Genomic DNA, 23,889 nt, shown 5'->3' with positions numbered 1-23,889 from the left:
GAGAGCTGGGATGGAGGGAGGTGGGACCGGCCTTTGAGCCCCAGTCCTGAGTCCTGCAGCAGAACCAGCAAATAATCAGCCCTGGGGACCCCACAGCCAGAAGCCAGGCTTCCTCTGGCACCTGCTGGGGTGCCTCTTGTTTCCTTTGGTCCGTGTGTGTGTCGCTGTGTCTGCGGATCACGTGTGCTGCATTCATACGCATACGTACGTACATGCGGGTGAAGAATCGCGCAGAGAGGGGCCGGTGGTTTGGGTCCTCCTCTCTCACAGGTTTGCACTTATTTGGTCTGGGAGGGAGCGTCAGTTGGAGGATGCCTGCTCAGAACGGTGCAGAACCTTCTGGTACCCACTGTGCACACAGAGAGGGACAAGAGACAGGGAGGGTTTCAACGCAACCTGTGAAGCCAGCCGACTCGTAATCAGAGCAGCCCGTTATAGAGGCTGGTTTGTAAAGGAGAGAAAACCTCCCTTAAAGATCCCTGGAAATGCTTGCCAGGGAGACATACCTGCTCTGGGGTCAGTGAACAGTCATCCTCGGGCTTGCGGGGCTGAGGCAGGTAAGGAAGGGGGAGGAGATGACAGGACTGTTGTCTGGGGCAGGACAGAAAAGTGCAGCGTGGAGAAGGGGCAGGCCCAGCAAGATGGCCGGCGTCCTGCTTTATTTCGTGGAAAAGAAAATTCACTCAGAAACATCATACGGAGGAAAATCAACAGCCTGGAGTCAGGATGCGCCAACTCCTCACAAACCAGTCATTTTAATCGTGATGGGGAAGGCGGCTGGGAGAAGGATTGGGGCTTGATCTCCCCAGTTGGCAGGCAGAGGCCGTCCTGTGGGGTGGATATCTCTGCTTGGAGGTATTGCTTTTCATGTGTGTGTCGGCGGACGGGGATCATAGGAGAATGGGGGAGAGGAGCTACAAGGAACACGTACTGAGAGAGACAAGCGTTTCTCAACCTCGGCAGCTTTGGCATTTGGGGCAGGATAATTCTTTTTTTTTTTTTTTTTTTTTTTAAATTTATTTATTTAGTTAGTTTTAGCTGTGTTGGGTCTTCGTTTCTGTGCGAGGGCTTTCTCCAGTTGCGGCGAGTGGGGGCCACTCTTCATCGCGGTGCGCGGGCCTCTCACTGTCGCGGCCTCTCCCGTTGTGGAGCACAGGCTCCAGACGCGCAGGCTCAGTAGTTGTGGCTCACGGGCTTAGTTGCTCCGCGGCATGTGGGTTCCTCCCAGACCAGGGCTCGCACCCGTGTCCCCTGCACTGGCAGGCAGATTCTTAACCACTGCGCCACCAGGGAAGCCCTGGGGCAGGATAATTCTTGGTTGCATCTGGGGCAGGATAATTCTTGGTTGCATCTGGGGCAGGATAATTTTTGGTTGCATTTGGGGCAGGATAATTCTTGGTTGCATTTGGGGCAGGATAATTCTTGGTTGCATTTGGGGCAGGATAATTCTTGGTTGCATTTGGGGCAGGATAATTCTTGGTTGCATTTGGGGCAGGATAATTCTTGGTTGCATTTGGGGCAGGATAATTCTTGGTTGCATTTGGGGCAGGATAATTCGTGGTTGCATTTGGGGCAGGATAATTCTTGGTTGCATCTGGGGCAGGATAATTCTTGGCTGCGGGAGCTGTCCTGTGCATTGTAGGATGTTCAACAGCATCCCTGGTCCCTACCTACCAGACGCCAGTTGTATCTGCTTCCCCCCACCCAGTTGTGACAACCCAAAATGTTTCCAGATATCACCAAATGTCCTCTGGGGGAAGAATCAGCCCTGGTTGAGAAACCCTGAGTCTGTGCTGGGCACTTCTCCCTCATTCTCTCCTGTAATTCTCACTACACACAGGCCTTTGTCCCTTATTCGAGACAAGAAGCCAGGCTGGAACTAGACCCCAGATCTGTCTGATTCCAAGGTCTGGTCTCTGTGTTCCACCAGCTTCCACGGGCGTGGAGTCCATGCCAAGTCCCCTGACTGAGGACAGTCTCTGTTCAGGGAAAACATGCAGAGACCTGATAGGAATGCCCTTCCACTGTCCAATGACCTTGGACATGACTCTATGAACATCTGGAAGACCCCCTGTCCCTCTCCTCTCTTCTTAACTTCAGCCGCACCAGAGATTCCAAGACGGGAGAGTCCATCCATCCTTCAGCTGAAGTGAAATCTTGGTCTGCAGCGGGGAGGGGAGAGAGCGGAAGAGGAAGCACAGAGAAGGAACAGTATGTGAAGCCAGTTCACATCTCAGTATGAAGAAACCCACCAGGCTCAAATTCACTGGAAAGTAAGTGCCTTTCTCTACCAGCTCCTATTTAAAGTAGAAGTAGGAGACTTTGCAGGTGAAAGCAAAGCAACATCCTTTCCTGTTGATATTGGGAACCTAAGAAAAAAATACCGTGTTCATTGGTTAGGTTTCCAGATGAGTTTACTATTTTAGTACCTGTAGTAATACTATTATTGTGGTGAAATTAGCACCACTGGTGGTGTGCTGTGTGGTTCGTTATCACTGAAGAAACCACGCATGAGAATCAAACACTTCTAAATGTTCATCATTGATATTTATGGCTATTTTACAATTTAGGGCCTTACCTGTTCTTACCTGAAATTTTTGAACAGTCCCTAAACAGAGTTCCCCGACTCCAGTCTCCACCTTATCTATTTAGCCAGTGTCTCGTCTATATTTATGTGAGACTGATATTTCCATAGTATAAATCTGCCCATCCCTCTCCTCTTTCAGTGCTGCAAAGGCTCCTTCTCAAACCTCAGGATAAAATTTAAGTTACTTGGCATGACTCACAGGATTTTCTGAATATGAGTTAGACCTATTGTTTGCCACTCCTATACCGAGCTTATATTTCAATCACACAGAACCAGTGGAAATTCTCCAAATGCTCTTGCTTTCTTCGTTTCTCTATAAACTTTTGTACCTGCTGTACACTTTGCCTGGAATATCCTCCCCATTTTTCTCTAGCTGGTTAATTTCTTCTTGTTTTTGAAGACTCAGCTCAAGGGTCTCTTCTTTCTAGAACTCTTCCTTAACGCTCTCCTCCTTTGTCTACTCCGTTTGCCTTTTGCAGTAACCCGAGCAGGCCATGGTGACATCCTAAGTCGGAAAGTTACTTGCTAATTTCTCTGTCTCCTTCACTAGCCTGTGAGTGTCTCAAGGGCAGGGAATATGTCTTAGTCATCACTTTACCCTCAGTGCCTAGCACAATGCCTGACATAGAAAAGATGGAAGAAATAATAAATGTTTGTCAGATACTTGGCTGGCTGTACCCATTAGTCATTGATGGTTCCACCCAATCGCTTACCTTCTCCTTTTGGACACCCTAACTTAGATCCTATTCAAACCTTAGAATTGATCAGAAACACTCTCACCCAGATCTTAAGAAACTAGTGAGCCATTTGGGGAGGGATCAGTTATTTTTTATTATTCCTCTGTGAAGTATTGTATTGAGTGACTGAGCCCTCAATGTTCAATCTCTTCCACCACTTGAACGCTTGAAAACCAGAGGGGGTGAGTCTGGAAAACACAGTAGATGTCGGGATTAAAGCAAAGGGAGTGTCTTCTGCCTTTGCTGGATTTGAAGTTCCCCTCTGACACATGCTCATTGTTTATTATTCATGGTGCATTTTACTTGTTCAGAAGGTTTAAGAATCGTTGCTATTGGGTTGCTATTGGGTTCGGGGCATGCCAAGTGGTCTTTGTCTTCCCAGTTAATTAGTTATCTCTTCACCAACACCACGATGATCCTTTGCATACAGTAGGTGCGCTATCACTGGATCTACTAACTGACTGACTTAGCAGTATGTTCTGCCTGAGGGCAGGAAAGAAAAAGAAACCTCCTTAGGATGCTTTATTCCAAGACCAGTCATAGTAAGGATTCAAGCTGTGCTGAGCTGAGCTGAGCAATTTACGTAAACTCTTTATTTATTAATTTATTTAGCTTGCCCACCCACCTTTCTTTTTTTTTTTTTTTTTTTTAAGATTTTTAGAAATTTCATGTAATGTCTGAAACATTTATATTAACATGTTTCCATACAAATAACCCACCCACCTTTCTTCACAGCTGCAAATGCCTTTTGACACAACTGTGGATTAGGCAAGGTGTCAGAAATGTGTTAGGAACAGAAGGTTTGGAGACTGTTTGGCTGTTAATAACCTGTGACGAGTGTCAGTGGGGCCCCTGGATTAGCTGGCGCTGGATGGAGCACAGCTCAGCAGCCCTGCCCCGGGACCCTTTCCCCCTTGGGCTCTGCTTTCTCTGCTTTCTCTTGGCCGGGTCGGGGGGTGTTTCCAGCCACCAAGGGGAACCAGCCTGTGTGATAGGACCCCGGGAGAAATCCTGTGCCTCATGTTATCCGAGGGAGGAAGAAAGTTTTCCTCTTCCTTGGCTACAGCAGATTTATTTGTGAACCAAATGTAGTGCCACTTGACAGTCTAAAGGGTCAGACTGCGAACGGAATTGATGAAAACTTTGTAATAGCACATGCATCTAATACACAGACTACTGGTAATGGGTGGAATTGATTTTTTTAAAGTAACTGGATTTAGTATCTCCTTTCCCCCCTAACTCCAGGAAGAGACAGGAACGTTGATGTTTGCAGAGTTTTCTTGAGGAGGATGGTGTGGCCTTGTCCCCAAAGAGGAAGGCGTGGATGGGTCATGAGCACTGCAGAGGTGGGGGCTGTGAGTTCAGAGATAGAGTTGGAACCCTCCAGAGACAGGTGAGAGGAGAGACCAGTGCCTTGACACGCCCCAGGTGTGAGGCCTGGATTCTACAAGGCAGACTGTAGCAGAGGAACATCTTCAAAGCCCAAGAGATGGATGACAGATGACAAGGACAAGGGCTGGTGCTGGGCGGTGACCTTCGTCGGTGGCCGTAGCAATAGGAAGAGTCAAGACTGGGACCATCATAAGAGTCCATGGAGGGAAAAAGAGAGGAGGCCCCAAATTACTGAGCCTGGTAGCTGGGAGCTCACGGCAGATCAAGTCTGATTTTGAGAAATAAAGTGACGTTCCTTGGATTCTGCTAGCATACTAGCTACTATTTTTGGAGAAGCTGGGAACCTCCTAGAAACATGGGAATAAAAATAAACAGATTGTTGATTAGGCTCCATGCTCTATGAGCCTCTGTACGGAGAGCTGCCTCTCTTGGCTGCCTAAACTGGGCTAATGCAGTTTCTGTCCTCGAAGAGCTTGTATTCTGAGAAATTCTGGTAGTCTGTGTTTTTACAGGAGTTTAGAATTAGTTTATTCTTTAGCATGTCTCCCTAGGAGAGAAGAGAGTAAGGAAGGTAGGTTGGGAGCAAGTAGATTTTCAAGCCCTTTTTGTTTTGACACTGAAGCCACATTCAAGCCTGACTCCCGTTGGATATAAACGTATAACCTAGAATCCATTGCCCGCCGCCTGGAGGCTCTGGTTGGGAGCACTGGCTCTGGAGTCAAAGGCAGACCTGGGTTGCAGTTTCTGCTCTGTAATTCATGCTTGCACCACCTTGGTGAAGCCCCTTGCCCCATAACCTTAATAGTGTCTCCATCTGGAAAATGCAGTTCTTTTTTTTTTTTGGCCACGCGGCTCGCCTTGAGGGATCTTAGTTCAGGGAACGAACCCGTGCCCCCTGCAGTGGAAGCTCAGAGTCCTGACCACTGGACCGCCAGGGAAGTCCCTGGAAAATGTAGTTCTTAATAGTTCCTACCTCATGGCGCTGCTAAGGATTCCAAATGTGATGGAACTTGCATCTTAACGGAGCATATAGGCTATCTACAAAGAAATAAATATTTATTCTGATGTCAAAAAGTGAAAAGTGCTGTGAAATTAAAACAGAGCCAGGGTAGGTGGTTATTTTCGGTCCTGGTGGTTGGGAAGGGCCCGCTCCCAGGAGACGGCATTGAGCAGCACCTGGGTGGGGGCGAGTTGAGGGTGTGAGAGCTGATATATGTAAAGAACATACTTTCTTTCAGACCCCAAGCTCAATGTTCCAGAACTGCTTGTTACTCTCTTATTGAAACACACAACAACTGATTCAGGACTAAGGCCCCGCTCATGAGAACAGGGGTTAAGGAGACATGGCAACTCTCTTTCTTGTACTGAGTCTGAGTCTGCAAGGCTCTGGCAATGACAACGCGTACATAATTTGCTACCTTGGAAGATGTCCTAACTATCGAGATAATACCCTTGAAAGATTGCTCAAGGAGATGTAAAGAATGAAATGTAAAAGGAACAAGGGGATATATGCAGGGTAGAGAAAAAGAAAGCATATAGGAGTGTGTGTGTGTGTGTATGAAAGAGAGAGAGAGAAAGAGAGGAAAAGATACCAGAAATGAGAAGGGGTGTAGAAACTAAGAGATGCTTTTTATAATTTTTTAATAAAGGATATATTCTGAGTCAATGGATTTCACTGGGTCTCAGTGGGTTTCTGAGCCCCAAGTTTCTTGCGATGCATTAGCCGGACTGTATAAAGAATTGGCTCCCAGAAAGGCACGATCATTTGTTCTCAGTTCTGTGTGCTCCCCAATCCCCCACCGCTTGATGTCAACTTTTGACATTTTCCATCGGGCAATTTATACACTATCACCTGCCAGCCTTCCCACAGTACTCGTGTTTGTTTGATCTCATACAAACTCCCCTCTCCGATCTGTTGATGAAATAATAAATCTGGGGACCTTTGAAGATAGTGCGCTGTGGGAGATCACAAATGGAAATCTTTTCTCGACACTTAAGCATCCTGAATGCTGAGTCCCCAGTGCTGATGGGGCTACATTGTGCATCTCCGTTTAGACACATTTAGACAAACCCATCAAGCAGGAGTCCCTAAAAGCCTGTAATTTTCCAGGCAATATGGGAGATACCACATTGGTAATGGAAGATTCCTATAAAGCAGCATGATCCTGAGCTAAGCTATCTATTTATTTGAATTAAATTGTTTTAAGCACTTCTGAGCTCCTGGTGTGATAGCAGGAGCCTCACAAGATTTAACTTAAAGACATGGGCCTGACCCTCAAGAAACTTGAAGTCCCAAATAGCATGTTCCTTTGGGGTATTAATATTTCTCAAACACTTTTTGGTATCTCATAGCCCTGTGAACATCTTCAGGGACTCACTTGGTTGCTGAATACATTTTAGGCTCTTTAACCTGGAATTCAGTCTTCCCCAGGTGCTTTGCAGCCTGTCTCCCAATTTTCTCCCTTCAAAACCCTCTTCTCTGACCCCCTGCCCCACTCCCAGCCCCTGAGCACTGCCGGGCACCGCTGTCCCTGCCCTTCCCATTCCTGAGAACTCGCTTCAGATCCTACTTCTTCCATGCATTTCCTCATCCCTCTTCTTTTATTTTTTTTAATGGCTTTCTTTTTTAGAGCAGTTTTAGGTTGACAGCAAAACTGAGCAGAAAATACAGAGTTTTCCCATATGCCCGTCTCCCCACACCCAAGCCTCCCCTACTATCCGCTTTCCCCACTACAGAGGTGCATTTGTTACAGCTGATGGACCTACACTGACACGTCATCGTCACCCCAAATTCACAGTTTGCACACGAGGGTTCACTCTGGTGTCCCTCATTCTGTGGGTTTTGACAAACGTATAATGACAGGTATCCTCATCATAGCATCGTGCAAAGTAGTTCCACTGCCCTGAAAACCCACTGGACTCTGCCTGTTCATCCTTCCCCCCCAAACCCTGACAACCACTGATTTTTTATTGTCCCCATAGTTTTGCCTTTTTCAGAAAGTCATGCAGTTGGAATCATGCAGTATGCAGGCTTCTTTCCCTCAGTAACAATATGCATTTAAGGTTCCCCCATGTCTCCTCATCGCTTGATAGGTCATTTCTTTTTAGTGTTAATAATATTCCTTTGTCTGGATGTGCCATGCCTTGCCGCTCCTTCAGAAATTCTGGTAGTTCTTAATGTCCAGACCTGCTCTGTCTGATGCATGGGCTGCTAGCTACATGACATTTAAATAAAATGGCTGTTTAGATTTAAAATAATTAACATTAAGTAAAATAAAAAATTCAGTTTCTCAGTCACATTAGCTACACTGAGACTGATTGGTAGCCGTGTGTGGCTGGCGGCTACTGTTTTAGCCCAGATACGGGGCAGCTCTGATCATTCAGAAGGTTCTACTGCATACATAGCCCTGCTCTAGACTATTGATCTTGGTCACTAGGCATGTTATTTTTTTTTACTTTTTTGCCTGCACCACGCGGCTTGGGGGATCTTAGTTCCCAAACCAGGGATTGAACCCGGTCCCTCAGCAGTGAAAGCCTGGAGTCCTAACCACTGGACCGCCAGGGAATTCCCACTTCCCACTAAGCATGTTAATGTATTGAGGTTCTACCGTAGTTTGATGCCTTGTCAAATTAATGTACGTTAACTAACTTAATCCCATTCACAGCCCTATGAGTGTGGTGCTATCACTATTCCCATTTTACACAGGAAAATCTGAAGGTCAGAAAGGTTAAGTGATACATCCAATGTCGCACAGTTAGCGGCGGCGGGGCCAGGACTGGAGCCAGGCGTCCCCCACGCCAGGACACTGTTCTCAGATGCTAAGCATGCCGCCGGTCATCTGCTCTGTGATAGCTGCTCCTTCACTCCCCATCCTAAAATCCGCCATCAGCAGGGGTTGCACGTAATCCATCGTTTACAGATGAGAACACTGAGATTTCAAAATGTGAGTAAGTGTCCGCGGTCCCAGAGGTGAAGTCATCGGCAGAACAGAGGCTGGACGCCCAGCCCCTCCCGGCCAGACCGGTAGCCTTTGTTCCGCCCTGTTTTCTGGGATGCAGGGGCTGTCGCCTACTTCGGCAGCACCACAGCAGTCAGCATAAAGCCTTTGGCAAAGCCAGATCTCTGCTTGCCGAGGGATGTGGAGAGGAGAGACCACAGTCTAGCTTCCTCCGCGCCGGGAGCTGTGAGGGGTTTGTGAGACTAGAATGTCTTTCACACTCCTTCCTGGGCTATGGTTTGCCTTCTTCTGAGAAGGACGGAGCAGACGTGAGGTGGTGATGAAGAACATGGCGCTGGCCGTCGGGAGCAATGACTCATTCATTCACCAGCGTTGGACATTTATTGGGCACCCACTGCATGCCAAACCCTGATACAAGACTGGGTCCAGATGTGAGCAAGGAAGCTGGGAAGGCGATGTGCAAATTCAACGCTGGAGCCAGAGACAGAGGACGACCTGCCAGCAGCAGCCAAGCAGTGCGGGGTGGGAGGGAGGAGACCGGCCCAGATGCTGCCTTTTGCAGAGACAAAACTTGTGGAGGATCAAGTGGCCTCCTTGGAGAATGCCTGGCAAATGCTCAAAGCAAGATCAATTTCTGACTTTTTCTCTGTGTAGGAGAAGCCTTCTGACCCTGGTGGATGTGCCTGTAGCTACAGAACCAGCTGTGACTTCATATTTACAGCTGGAATTTACAGCTCTGCCCTCCCAACCCCCTAGGACGGCCAAGGTCCCTTCAAATGGACATTTGAGCTTGGTCTGATTTTCAGTACTTCCTGGGGAGAAGAAAGAAAAGAAAAGAGTTGGGAGGATGATGGTGGAGGGAGGAAGTGTCTGCCTTCAGGTCACTGGGTGGTGACTATTGAGTGGACGGGCACGGCCCCCGCTGGACCACAAGGCCAAGGCAGGTGGGGAGCAGGGCAGTTTTCTAGAAGTCTGGTACAGTCCCCGTGCAGACTTCCGCCCGCCCCCGGGAGCCTCCCCGCCGCAGCTCTGGAGGACACGGCAGCCGCTGTGCTTAGCTGAGTGCGTGGCTGGTGCGGCCGCCCCCCGGGCCAGGCCTCGGCTCCACCTGCTGCTGCAGCTTCGTGCCCTTCCTGCCCTGGAAGCGTGAGGGCTGCTCCTAGCGCCCCCCTCCCCCCGGGGCCAGACCTGAGCCCCCAGCGCTTTCTCCTGCCTGCCTGCTCCTCTGTGGCCGCCCTGCTCAGCCTACCCTCCATCGCTTCTGTAGCCCCTGTCCTGCTCCAGGTGCTTCTTCCTGCCTGCCTGCTGCCGAGTCTGGAGACGGAATCTCAGATCCCCCTGGCTGAGCAGACGGGGTGCAGCTGGCCAGCTCTGCCGTTTGCCTCCCGCCCCTGCCCTCCCCTCAGACACAGGTGACCAGAGCGACCCTTTTAAGCATCAGTTGCCTCTTGCCATTCCTTGACTCGGGGCTCTAATGGCTGCCATTCATCCTGAGAGCGGAGGCCAGGTTCCCTTCATCAAGGAACAACAAAGCTTTACACGACCTGACCCCGGCCCATCGCTCCCCCTCTCACTCACTTGGCTCCAGCCACACTGGCCCCCCGGCCGCTCCTCTCATGTGCCCGCTCACCCTGGACAAGGGCTGCCCGCTTCTCCCGTCCCTGGGGGGCTCTTCCCCTGGACGGCCACGTCGCTCACTTCTCTGCTGCCTTCAGTGTAGACCAGCCAGGCTAGAAAGAGAGCTTGCAAAAGGATAAGATGAGAAAGACATCCAAATTCCCCTCCTCCCCCTCCTTCCCTTCCCTTCTGGCAGGCTCTAGCCTCTTCACTCTGGTTCTGTTTTTCTCCAGAGCATGTGCCAGACACGGCTGAATCCAGGGCTCAGCCACCTCTGGAATCTCTCCCGTCTCATGGCTCTTCTTTCCTCTGGTTCAGCTTCACTCCCTTCTCCACAGTGTTGGCAAAATAGCCTCCAGCCTCTCTGGGCTTTAGCCTTCAGTTTGCAAAGCCAGTACAAACAGCAGGCTCCATTTCCAATGGTTCCTGAAGGAGGACAAGGGCTGGTTCTCCCTGGACCAACTTGAGACTTGGCTTATTTTCGAACCACCCTGTGTGGCCAGGGGAGGGGGCCCTTCTGCTTGGCAAGGCCCAGGTCGCATATCTGTCCCTGGAAATGGAGTGGGGGTGGGATAAGCCCTGCCCAAAGCACCGAGCTTGAAACTGATGCGCAATGGTTCCCAAAGGGAGATTCGGGCACAGCTCCCAGGAGAAGGGGAAATGGACCCAGGGCAGTTGAGAAGACTCCACATTCACTGGGTTCCCCCCAACCACTTCCCCGTTTGCTTCCCAGCTCTTCCCCCCGGGCCCATCCTGTCTGCATCCTGCAGTCGTTTTGAACTCACAAAATATACTGTATGATCTGTTACTTTCCTGTTAGTAAGTCTTTGGTGCCTAGAGGTTAAAGTCCAAGCATCTTAGACCAGCATTAAAAGCCACCACAGATCGGCCTCACCTCATCTTTCCCATCTTGTCTCCTTGAAAGCTCTCAGCCTGGCCTGGTGGGTCTGCTCACTCCCGAATCCCCCTCCCATGCTTTCTGTGTGTGAGCACCCCCCTCCCAAAATATAGCGGTGTCACCTCCAACCTGACCACTTCCTTCAATACCTGGCTGTGCCTTTCTGAAGCCCTAGAATATTGACCACTTCTGACCTTTCCTATACATTGTCCTACATTGTTAGCTATCCACGCAAGACCTCTCCCTCCATTCCTCCAAGCCCGTTGTAGGTCACTTGAGGGTAGAGACCATCTTGCATGTTCCCCGTAGCCCCAACTGTGAGAACCCGATAAATCATGATTGATTGTTTAGATGCCACTCTTCCTACATATCAGCCTTATTCCAGAGAGCTTGCCTCTGCCTCCGCAGGCCCTGCAGATGGATGCTGAGACTGTGGGTTGTGTGTGACATTAAGGACAAGTCAGTGGGTCACTGAAGGAGTTAGAAACGTGAAGAGTCTTCACACACTCTGTCCCCCCCTTCTCTCTTCCTGTCTCCTTCCTCAAAAGGAGGGTATTTCCTCACCAGGGATCAGTGTGATCCCTCAGATTGTTCCTAGTGGCCTCTTGTCCTCTGGAGATGGGTTCCGTGCTCTCATCTAACTGGTCAACCCCTGCTTTCTTTTCTTCACCCCTCCCCCACTGCTTGCCAACCGAGTGCCTCCTGGGGCTTTGCTCTCCCACTTCACACTCTCCCTCGGACACTGCTGTGCTGTCGTGGGCACTGCCCTCCAGCCAGGAGAGCTGGCCATGTGACCTTGAGCTCTCTGAGTCTCAGTACTCAGGTTGTAAGGTAGAGATGCAGGTTGTACTTCACAGTTATCACACAGACCAAATGAATAAGGCATGAAAACGCTTCTGATGGTGCTAGATGCATAGCGAGCGCTCAGCTTCTGGTGATGGAGCACAGTCTGTCTCAGCTGCTGCCTCTTTGGTCACGGCTGACATGAGGCTGCCATCTAGTAGGCTTGCAGCTGACCACTGTGAGGGGCTGGTGGGGATGGGGGCCAAGTCAGGCCCCACGTCCTCCTGGGGCAGGGAGCATGGATGTCTGCTCTGGCTCTGAGGTGTGAGCGTGCGGCCGTCGTGCTTCTGTGGGTCCATAGCCCAGTCCCCAGGCGTGGGTCTGCCAGCATCTCCAGTGGTCTCCCTGCTCATCAGAGGGTGGAGCAGAAATCCTAATCTGACCCCCACGTGGCTCTGGGTCACTTTTCCTACCAACTCCTGCTTCACGCTGTAGGTGGCACACAGGGCAGGGGGCTACGTTGAGTTCGCAGGTTTTCATTTTTGTGAAGCTCAGGCCCACCCTCCCTCCACTTTTTAGCAATTTTCCAGATCATCAGGTAGAATGAGTGTGTTGATGGGGACATAACCAGTGCTCCTATGGCACAGAGACCTTCAAGTGAACGGGAATAAAATATACCAAGAGTGGCTCTGTGAGGATAAAATCCTACCATGAGAACAAGCTTTAGAGCCAGACCCCCGTTCTGAACCGTAAAGAAGTCGAGAACTTGAGCCCAGGAAGGAAGAAGGAACAGGGAGAAGAGGCAGAACTCAGTAACACGGCACAGCATTTCCAAGAGTGTGTGCACCTGCCCCTGCAGAGCTGACTCGGTGGGCAAACTGCTCGGAGAACAACGCGTGTGACGCCACCCACTGGAGCTCTGCGGGGCACATCGATGTAACCTCAGAAGTCCTAAAGGGAAAAAAATGTGTTTGATCTGATGTAGCTGAGTTTTTGCCGGATTAGATGGGTAGAGCAACACTTTTTTTCTGCATAACGACTATGAACACTCCGCAGAGCTATTGTTTCTCAGAGTATGTCATCAACCACACAAAGTTATACACAGCTTCATATTGGACTCTGTGTACATGGTAGGAGTTCATTCACTCCTTCAAAAATATTTTTGATCCCCTACTGTGCACCAGACTCTTAGGCCCAATGATGAGAAAGACAAATCCTCCACCTCATGGAGCTTACCTTCTCCTGGGCAGAGACAGATGAAAAGCACACCAGATGGTGACAAGTAGGGTAAACAAGGGCCCCTATCTGCAGAGAAGGTGGGAGGGATGGACTAGAATTTCAGGTGTGTGTATGTGGGGGGTAGATAAGTCACCCAGACATCATCCCAGGAGAGGAAGCATCAGGGCCTGGCCCCAGATGTGGGATGTGCCATCTGGGTCTGAAGAGCTGCAAGGAAGCCAGTGAGTTCGTGAGGGGCGGGGGTGGGGTTTAAGGGACAGGAGGGAGGAGGTGTCAGAGGGGGTGCTGGAATGATTCCATGAGAGGCTCAGAGAAGGGGAGGCCTGGGGGAGGGCAGGAGTGAAGGAAGGATAGCAGAAAGACCTCATGGCGTTCCACACGTGGGGAACGATCACAAGGGAAGGTGGGAGGTGGAGAGCACAGCACATGCTCTGGGCTCGAGGTCACAGGATGTGGACTCAAGTCCCCCCCCAGATCTCCGTCCCACAGTTACCAGGCAGGAGAGCGGCAGCCCTCCCCAGGACGCTGGGTGGCTATACATGATGCTGTGTGGTTATGTGTGTGCCAAGTGCCACAGAAAGCGATGGGATGGTTTCCACAGAAACAGGTACTCGGGCACCTTTGCCAGCAGGGATGTGTGAACCGCTCTATCCCATCACGGTTCAGGCAGAGGCAGGAGGCTGGTCTCTAGGACGCATTGGACAGCTTTCTTGCTCTAAATGCCCTCTCCCAATCGCCACCCCTCAATGAGGTAAGAAATAGGTACTATTGCCCATCACGTTTTAGAAACAGGGGGACCATGAGAGCAGTTAGGAGTTTTGTTTGAGTTCTTCCTGGAAGTCAACACTTGGAAGAGGAGCCAAGATAGGGCTCCACAGTTCTGTCTGTCCTGCTGACCATGACGCATTTCCAGAAGCTAGCCACGCGTTCTGTAAAAAGTTGTAATTGTGGTAAAATACACATAACATAGAATAACATCTTAACCATTTTTAAGTGTACAGTTGAGTGTTAATGCATTCACATTGTTGTGTAACCCATCTCCAGACGTCTGTTCATCTTACAAAATGGAAACCCTGCCCATTAAACAAGAATTCCCCCATTCCCCCTCCCCCCAGCCCCTGGCAACCACCATTCTACTTTCTGTCTCTATGAATTTGATGACCCTGGACATCTCTGATAAATGGAATCATACAGTATTTATCTTTTTGTGACAGGTTTTCTTCACTTAGCATAATGTCCCCAAGGTTTGTCCATGTTATATGTGCCAGAATTTCTTTCTTCTGTAACACTGGATAATATTCCATTATATATATTTATCCATGCATCCATCAGTGGACACCTGGGTTGCTTCCTTCTTTTGGCTATTGTGAATAACGCTGCTTTGAACACAGGTGTACGAATATCTGTTTGAGACCCCATCTTCAATTCTTGTCCAGAAGTAGAATTGCTGAATGGAAAATATGGTGATTATATTTTCAATTTCTTGAGAAACCTTCATACTATTTTTCATAGTAACTACACCACTTTACATTCCCACATATAAGGCACAAGAGTTCCAATTCCTCCACACCTTTGCCAACACTTCTATTTTATGTTTTTGTTTCTTTGTTTGTTTGGTTTGACTTTCTTTTATAGTAGTCATCCCATTGGGTGTGAGGTATGTCTCGTGGTTTTGATTTGCATGTTTTTAATGATTAGTGATGTTGATTACCTTTTCATGTGATTTTTGGCCATCTGTGTATCTTCTATTCATGTCCTTTGGCCATTTTTAAGAGGGTTGTTTGTTTGCTAGTCAAGAAATTTTAATGATCACTGGGATAAGATAATAAATATAAAGGAATAGGGCAAGCTGGGCTAAGGGTTTATCAGCTCTGACTCCAATATCCCAGCTGGCTGAACCTCTCAACCTCCCCACGGACATGGCCAAGCCTCCTATTCAGGGTGGCTGTTGACACTAGTGGTGAGAAATTCTGCCCCCCAAGAAAGGACTGGGGAGAACCAGGGCTGGCTTTAGGGCCCTACCTTTCATCCAAACTGAGGTTGAAGAAGAAATTATTTCTGTGTAAACAAAAATTTTTGTCCTTTCCCTTTTCCCTTTTCCAGCCCAATCTGAAGTATTACTGTATCCCCAGCAACCACAGCAACCATAACCAGCACCATCCCGACCACCACCACTGCTACCAGCATGTATCACGAGCTCACCGTGGACCACATCTGGTGCCCCCATGGCTGGAATCCATCGGTGTTCAAATCCCGAGGTGAGAAATCGCCAGCCATTAAGTCATCTGATTGGCTAAACATCCTAAGCATCTGAAACTGAGAAGACAATGTGCGTCTGCTTTTTTTGTTTTTCATCCACACCAGAAAGTAATGAAGCGGTGGTTGGGAATTTTAAGCAGCAGCTTCAGTCAGGCTGGGTGGTTTATAGAGATCAACTTACCCCCTTGGAGTGCTCAGCAACCAACCAGAAGGCTTTCCCAAACCAAGCAATTTTATAATTAAGTGATAATTGTTTTTTGGAGGGTTTTTTTTTTCCCCTGGGTAGCCTAGAGAAAGATAAACAGCTGCAGGAATCAATAAGCATCAAGGTCATAGGCTGAATTATTTACCAGTTCTCTGCTATTTATCTCAAACTTTCCTCTCTACAAGGAAAAAATTGTGTCTACTTCACATGAGATTTAGAATGTACCTGGTTTAGTTTCACAGTTGTTATTACTGTCTTTACCTTTTTATGACTGAGCAAAATTGCTGTTTCGTGAACAAAGTCTAGAGAGTGGGAGCATGGAAGGGTCTGATGCCAGGGTTCATTCACTGGGCTGGGCCCTAAGCTGTAGGAATACTGGGGTTGGGGGATGGGCAGCAAAAGATGCAGGCTGTGTGCACCTAGCCCCATACACTGCTTATTTTCATGATTACTACAATATCTCCCTAACAGCCCTCCTCACCTTCTCGTTCTTATCCCACCCACTATGGATGCCGCAATCAGTCAAAATGATCTTTCCTAAACCCAAATCTGTCAATTCTCTATGAAGAAGTCTCTAGGATGATCTAAATCCACATAAGGAATCCACCCGTACATTCCTTATGGGTTTTGCAGCATCGTTCCCCTCTGTGCACACCTGGCCTCATGTCCTGCTACTCCCTGACTTCCTCACTAAATTCCTGCTGTACTTCTTTGAGTTCTTCAAACCTACCACGCTCTATCCCCTCAGGGTCACCTCAGCTGTTGGTCCTGATGGAATAATATCCTTCTCTTTCCCAGGGTAAGCCCAACTCATCTACATTCTATTAGCCCCCCCTTTTAAGTCTGGGTGATTGCCACTTCCTGGGTCCCCCCAGAGCACACATCCCAACCCCCATGACATGTCTTGGGTCATTTGAGATGAAGGACCATGCTTATATGAGCATGTATTATATCACTAATAATAGTTCAATGTCTAGTCTATAATAGATAGTCAATACCTATTTGTGCAGTTGATGAAGGAATCTCATAAGTTACCTTGGGCCACGGAGAAGGAAATGGAGCTCAGGGAAAGTGTTGCCTGGTAGAATGTTGCTGTGAAATTGTAACTAAGCCTCTCTGAAAAGCACCTTGCTTGCCTTCGGCTGAACCACACGCTAACAGAAAATAGCTGTGAAGGTTTAAAGAAAGCACGATACGCTATAAAAATTAATATTAAAACTCAATATATTGAGAGTTGGTTATTTTTTTATAAGATTATTATTCCTCTAAGCAAACCTGCCCATTTCCATGTATTTTACTATCGAATCAATTCGTATACAACCTTCAATAACATGTTCTATAAAACAACAAGATATCTGCACCAAAGATATGCACTTTTTGGTGAGTCCTTCACTTTTTCAGACCATTAGCATATTCAATAACAGGTACAGGAATAAAGAGAGATTCAGGGGACCGTCTAGGCTAGATAGATGTGCTTGACCTCTACCAATTCCGAGCTGAGTTAGAAGCACCTACACCTCAAATCAAATTGACTTAATGTTATTTCATGTCCTTTGCAGGCACATTTCCAGTTTTTCTTCTTTGGCTGGTAGGTAACTTTGAGTCACCTCTATGTGTTTATATGGTGCCAAATATTTGGATGGAAGGCTATGTGATAAATGTGAACAAAATATCTGGGTAGATAACTCAGATTTTCTTCTTTATCTGGAGTTTTGAGTGCTTTGTAGACAAATCTAAGACACGTGGTTTCCTATCTGAGGACCTTCATCTTCCTTGTGGTCTTGGATGTTGATCCTGGCTCCAGGCCAGGGACCAGGCGCTCTGGCTCAGTGTGCTTACAGAGCTGTGAGCAGCTTTGAAAGAGCTCCTTGATCTCTATTAAGGGTGTAGATACCAATGATGCACTCATTTTCCCACTTTCTTTCTCACTCCTCCATTAATGACCAGAAACTATTAATGACCAGAATCAATCTGGCTGCTTGGTGAGATTAGAGGACTTTTACTTGTCTTGCAACTGCTTGTAGGAAGCCAGGTGCAGCGTCAGTTTATCATGAACTCACTTTCTCTCTCTGCATCTCTGCTATTAAGTAACGCCACCCTGGGGCTTGTTCCTGATAAAGCAGCTTTATAGAAGGCAAAGTGATGGGTCTCCACACAACCCTGGTTATTATTCTCCATCCAGGGATGGCTTAAGTTAAGTAAGGCAACATGTTGGAGCTAAGCAGTCCCTCCTGAGAATCTTGGTTTTAATTCTGAGACAGTGTTTATCTTGAGAAGAGATTTTTCAGAGGTTAGATAGGGCCAGGCCTACATAGGGGCTGAGAGGCTGGATAGGACACACCACTGGCTATTTGGAAGGATTCAAATAACGCTACAGCAGGAACTCGAACCAGCTTTGTGGAATATTCTGAAACCCAATTCTTCACGTTAATCATTCTAATCCTAACATCCAGAGACTGGAGGGGAGCCGTGTCCCCATGAGGACCACTGAAAGGTAAATCCTGAGAACAAATGGAAAGTGCTGGAAATAGGAGCAGCTGAAACTGAGAGCCCAGGAAGCCTGCAGCCCAGAAAAAGCTGGTTTAGGATCAGGCAAATGATTAGGTGATTAGGAAATCCTATGCAGTACAGTGAGCAGGCAAGCTTATTCTTCTGTCCATTGATTAGACACCAGCAGACGTTTGGAAGGGTGAGGGCATATCCCATGCCACACAGGTTGACACTTGAATCTGTATATGTGTATTGTTTTCCCTTGCTGAAAAACTGCATTTACTATTTATCCATAGAACTTCTCTACTTTCTTAAAGACTATCAATCAACTGCCCTGTTTTATAAGAAATACGTTGATTCTATCATAGACAAATTTAGCAAGCATTAAAGTAGGGATTGGATACTCTTTTCAAAGTCCCTGTCCCCAGTTAAAAAGTGATAGCACTTTCTAATTGTTTGCTTTAAATCGGGATAACACAGGGCTTGCATAAGAAATTTGAGATACCATGCAAAGTTACCAAATTTTCTTGGGCAAAGAAAATTAAAGAGGTACTATATTAGTTGAGATTTATTCTAAGCTGCTATTACAGAGACCCACTCAGTGCAATGCTTAAATGAGAATTAAAAATCTCAGACTTTTTATTAAAAGTGCTTCTCAGCCAGCAGACAGGTGGACAGAAACTTAGGACACACACACACACCCCTTTCCTTTTAAGGCACAACTAGGAAGTGGCAGCCCTCAGTCACATGGCCACACAGCCAGGCAAGGCTGGGAAACCAGCCTTCAGCTGGGTACCAATGTTCCCAGGTAAGAACCAGGAATTCTGTTATTGAAGGAAGAAGGGTCAAATGATATTGGTGGACAGTTTGCAGGTTCTTCCACAGGTGCAGACATAGAAGGAATGCAGGACAACATGGAACTCAAGATATTAAACTACTACTTGGACTGAGGTTGCAATTGAAATAAAAAAGAGGAGAAAAAGGAACTTGAGTTGGGTAAATGGCAGTCCTCCCAGACTTAGATAAAGAGGATCAAACATAGATATGTATGTTGCAAATAGAAGAGGAAAGGAGTATGTAGTCCACTTTCAAGTCCTTTAAATTTGGTCCAAACCAGCGTAAATGGGGCTCAACTCTATTCAGTTGTGTTGCTTGATAGTGGTAGGCCCATAAGGCAGTTCTCTTTAATTGGGCTGGATTTGAAAATTTGTAATTCTTTAGCTCTTTATTTTGAAATGTCCCTCTTTATTCCCGGTGATATCACATGTTCTGGAGTCTACATTATCTGAAATTAACAGTCTCTCCAGCTTTCTTATTGTTAATGTTTGCTTAACGTGTTTTTTTATACATACCTGTGTCTTCATATTTAAAGAGGTTTCTTGTAGACAAGACATAGTTGAGTCTTGCGCATGTATTCAGTCTGACAATTTCTGCCTTTTATTTGACACATTTAGACCATTTATATTTAATGTGATTACTGATATGGTTGGATTTAAGTCTACCATGTTGCTACTGGTTTTCCTTTTGTTTCATGTGCTCTTTGATCTTATGTCATCATTTTCTGTGGCTTTTTTGGATTAATTAAGGATTTTCTATGATTCCGTTTTATGTCCACTACTGGCTAATTAGTTACATCTTTTAATTAATTTAATTTAATTTAATTTTTAGTTTTTAGTGGTTGTTCTAGGGTTTATAATATGCCCTTAACTTATCATAGACTGTTTTGAAACAATATTACATCATTTCTTATATAATGTAAGATCCTTACAACAAACACTTACATTTTCCTGTTCATCCTTTGTGCTATTTGGATTGTACATTTTACATATACATATATTATAAAATCCCATAATATGTTACTATTTTTTTTGCTTTGAACATTCATTTATCTTTTGAGAAATTAAAAGATGAGGAAAAAAGGAAATATTAATATTTTAAAATACTTTTTATTTCTTTCTGTAGATCTATAGTTCCATCTGTTACAATTTTTCTTCTGCCCAAATAACTTCTTTCAATATTCCTTGTAGGACTGATATACTGGTAGTAAATTCTTTCAGCTTTTGTTTGCCTGAAATAGGTTGTATTTTGTCTAGAGTTTTAAAGGCTATTTTCACTGAATATGATGAGATTGTACAGAAATAGTAGTTATAATATGAGGGTCTTTTTAATGAGGAATTGATAATATTCACTAAAATGAGTTGACCAAAATGTTTGTCTGTACACTACTGGCCAGTTTTATTACATGGCGGGAATGTAATTATTTTGTTGAACAAAATAATTTTTTTAAATTGGGGTATAGATTTTTTTAAATTGGTATATAGTTGCTTTACAATGTTGTGTTAGTTTCTGCTGTACAGTGAAGTGAATCAGCTGTATGTTTACATATATCCACTCTTTTTTAAATTTCCTTCTCATTTAGGTCACCAAAGAGCACTGAGTAAAGGTCCCTGTGCTATACAGCAGGTTCTCATCAGTTATCTGTTTTATACATATTAGTGTATATATGTCAATCCCAATCTCCCAATTCATCCGACCCACCCCCTTCCCCGCTTGGTGTCCATATGTTTGTTCTCTACATCTGTGTCTCTATTTCTGCTTTGCAAACAGTTTCTTCTGTACCATTTTTGTAGATTCCACATATATGCGTTAATATACGATATTTGTTTTTCTCTTTCTGATGTATTTCACTCTGTATGACAGTCTCTAGGTCCATCCACGTCTCTACAAATGACCCAATTTAATTCCTTTTTATGGCTGAGTAATATTCCATTGTATATATGTACCACATCTTCTTTATCCATTCTTCTGTTGATGGACATTTAGGTTGCTTCCATGTCCTGGCTATTGTAAATAATACTGCAGTGAACATTGGGGTGCATGTGTCTTTTTGAATTATGGTTTTCTCAGGGTATATGCCCAGTAGTGGGATTGCTGGGTCAAATGGTAATTCTATTTTTAGTTTTTTAAGGGACCTCCGTACTGTTCTCCATAGTGGCTGTATCAGTTTACATTCCCACCAACAGTGTAAGAGGGTTCCCTTTTCTCCATACCCTCTCCAGCATTTAACAAAATAATTTTTAATAAAAACTTAAAATGATTATAGTAAGTATGAATTCAACATATACTCATTTTTCTCTACATTAACAGTGTTTTTTTTTTTTGTTTTAGTTTTTTGGGTTTTTTTTTGTTTGTTTTTAAACAGTGGTTTACAAACATTGACGGTGTATGTCCTGGAGGGCTTGCAGCTGTGAGGAACAGAGGAGGGATATTCCTGGGTGAGGGTGTGGTGTGTGTGTGTGCAGGAGTTCTAATTGAAGCCCAGTAATTGAAGCTTGAAGCATGACTCTAGGGATTCCTCTACTGACAGAGACATTGAGCAGCCACTCAAGTTGTAGATGAAAGAATAAATATCTCTGTTCCACTTTGTCTTTAGTTCCGCAACACTGTAAAGCAGGTAGGACTGAAAATTATCAGGGTGTGAAATGAATACTCAGGGACTTAATAGTGAAGGAATGGACAAAACATCAGAGGCATTTTAGAAAGTACCTTTCTGGACAACCAATCAGGGTACTTTGTTGGGCTGTCTCTAAAAGGAGCCACACACTGGATAAACAGTCATTTTATTTTATTTATTTATTTTTTAATATCTTTATTGGAGTATAATTGCTTTACAATGTTGTGTTAGTTTCTGCTGTACAACAAAGCAAATCAGCTATATGTATAAATATATCCCCCATCCCCTACCTCTTGAGCCTCCCTCCCACCCTCCCTATCCCACCCCTCTAGGTTGTCACAAAGCATCAAGCTGATCTCCCTGTGCTATGCAGCAGCTTCCCATTAGCTACCTATTTGACATTTGGTAGTGTATGTATGTCAATGCTACTCTCTCACTTCATCCCAGCTTCCCGTTCCCCCCTGCGTCCTCAAGTCCGTTCTCTACATCTGTGTCTTTATTCCTGCCCTGCCACTAGGTTCATCAGCACCATTTTTTTGAAAGATACATGTACCACAATGTTCATTGCAGCACTATTTACAATAGCCAGGACATGGAAGCAACCTAAATATCCATCGATAGATGAATGGATAAAGAAAACGTGGCACATGTATACAATGGACTATTATTCGGCCATAAAAAGGAATGAAATTGAGTTATTTGTAATGAGGTGGATGGACCTAGAGTCTGTCATACAGAGTGAAGTACGTCAGAAAGAGAAAAATACCGTATGCTAACGTGCATATACGGAATCTAAAAAACAGTCATTTTAGAGCTTCCCTATAAGGCATATTTCAGACGTTATCCAGATGGGCGCACTATTGACAAATAGTTTGTCAAGAGTTTTATTAAAAAGTCAAGGCCGGGGTTGTCAAGCAGAGAAGCCAAAATGACAGCAAGTTGCACAGCTGGGCGAGATGGTTTCCAAGTTATTCTTGGGGGTTATTGAGGGACCTATGTAATTGGTAGCTAATCTTACACAGATCAGATAAAAAAGATTATTATCATGCTTTTTGGGGATATCTTGGACTACCTATAAATTGGGTAACCCTTGGTATTGAAGACAGAGTATTTGGGAGTTGAATACGACTTTATCTGAACGTAATCCTAAAAGTATATATGGCCTGGCACATACATACTCCTATGCCTTCCCACTCAACCAGAGTAGGAGGCTCTCTTTTCCTCGAAAGATGCTGCTATTGGCAATCGCATTGTGAACCATTAGCTGAGGCCAGAAGAAAGTCATCTTTTTTTTTTTTTTAACATCTTTATTGGAGTATAATTGCTTTACACTGTTGTGTTAGTTGCTGCTGTATAACAAAGTGAATCAGCCATACGGATACATAGATCCCCACATCCCCTCCCTCTTGCGTCTCCCTCCCACCCTCCCTATCCCACCCCTCTAGGTGGTCACAAAGCACTGAGCTGATCTCCCTGTGCTATGCGGCTGCTTCCCACTAGCTACCTATTTTACATTTGGTAGTGTATATATGTTAATGCAATGCCACTCTCTCACTTCGTCTCAGCTTACCCTTCCCCCTCCCCATGTCCTCAAGTCCATTCTCTACATCTGCGTCTTTATTCCTTTCCTGCCCCTAGGTTCTTCAGAATCATTTTTTTAAGACTCCTTATATATGTGTTAGCATATGGTATTTGTTTTTCTTTTTCTGACTTACTTCACTCTGTATGACAGACTCTAGGTCCATCCACCTCACTACAAATAACTCAATTTCATTTCTTTTTATGGCTGAGTAATATTCCATTGTATATATGTGCCACATCTTCTTTATCCATTCATCTGTCGATGGACACTTAGGTTGTATCCATGTCCTGGCTATTGTAAATAGTGCTGCAGTGAATATTGTGGTCCACGACTCTTTTTGAATTATGGTTTTCTCAGGGTATATGCCCAGTAGTGGGATTGCTGGGTCATATGGTAGTTCTATTTTTTAGTTTTTTAAGGAAACTCCATACTGTTCTCCATAGTGGCTGTATCAATTTAAATTCCCACCAACAGTGCAAGAGGGTTCCCTTTTACCACACCCTCTCCAGCATTTATCGTTTGTAGATTTTTTGATGATGGCCATTCTGACCAGTATGAGATGATACCTCATTGTAGTTTTGATTTACATTTCTCTAATGATTAGTGATGTTGAGCATCCTTTCATGTGTTTGTTGGCAATCTGCATATTCTTTTTGGAGAAATGTCTATTTAGGTCTTCTGACCATT

The 23,889-nt window shown here is 45.7% G+C and overlaps 1 long non-coding RNA gene across 5 annotated transcripts in view; it reads left to right on the top strand.

Annotated features, from left to right (window-relative positions):
* LOC132369541 (uncharacterized) overlaps positions 1-23,889 on the top strand; it is a 358,827-nt gene that overhangs the window by 236,756 nt on the left and 98,182 nt on the right. For 4 of the 5 annotated variants that reach the window (XR_009504437.1, XR_009504440.1, XR_009504438.1 and 1 more), the window contains exons 4-5: positions 2,101-2,273; positions 15,316-15,470. This is a non-coding gene — a long non-coding RNA (uncharacterized LOC132369541). Of the gene's footprint in view, positions 1-2,100; positions 2,274-15,315; positions 15,471-17,235; positions 17,265-23,889 lie in introns of all 5 variants that reach the window. The other variant, XR_009504439.1, reaches the window with a different exon arrangement.

This window comes from Balaenoptera ricei, chromosome 8 (genome assembly GCF_028023285.1).
Source record: "Balaenoptera ricei isolate mBalRic1 chromosome 8, mBalRic1.hap2, whole genome shotgun sequence".
NCBI lineage: Eukaryota > Metazoa > Chordata > Mammalia > Artiodactyla > Balaenopteridae > Balaenoptera > Balaenoptera ricei.
Note: the sequence above shows the minus strand (reverse complement) of the source record. Positions and strands in the feature narration are given on the sequence as shown.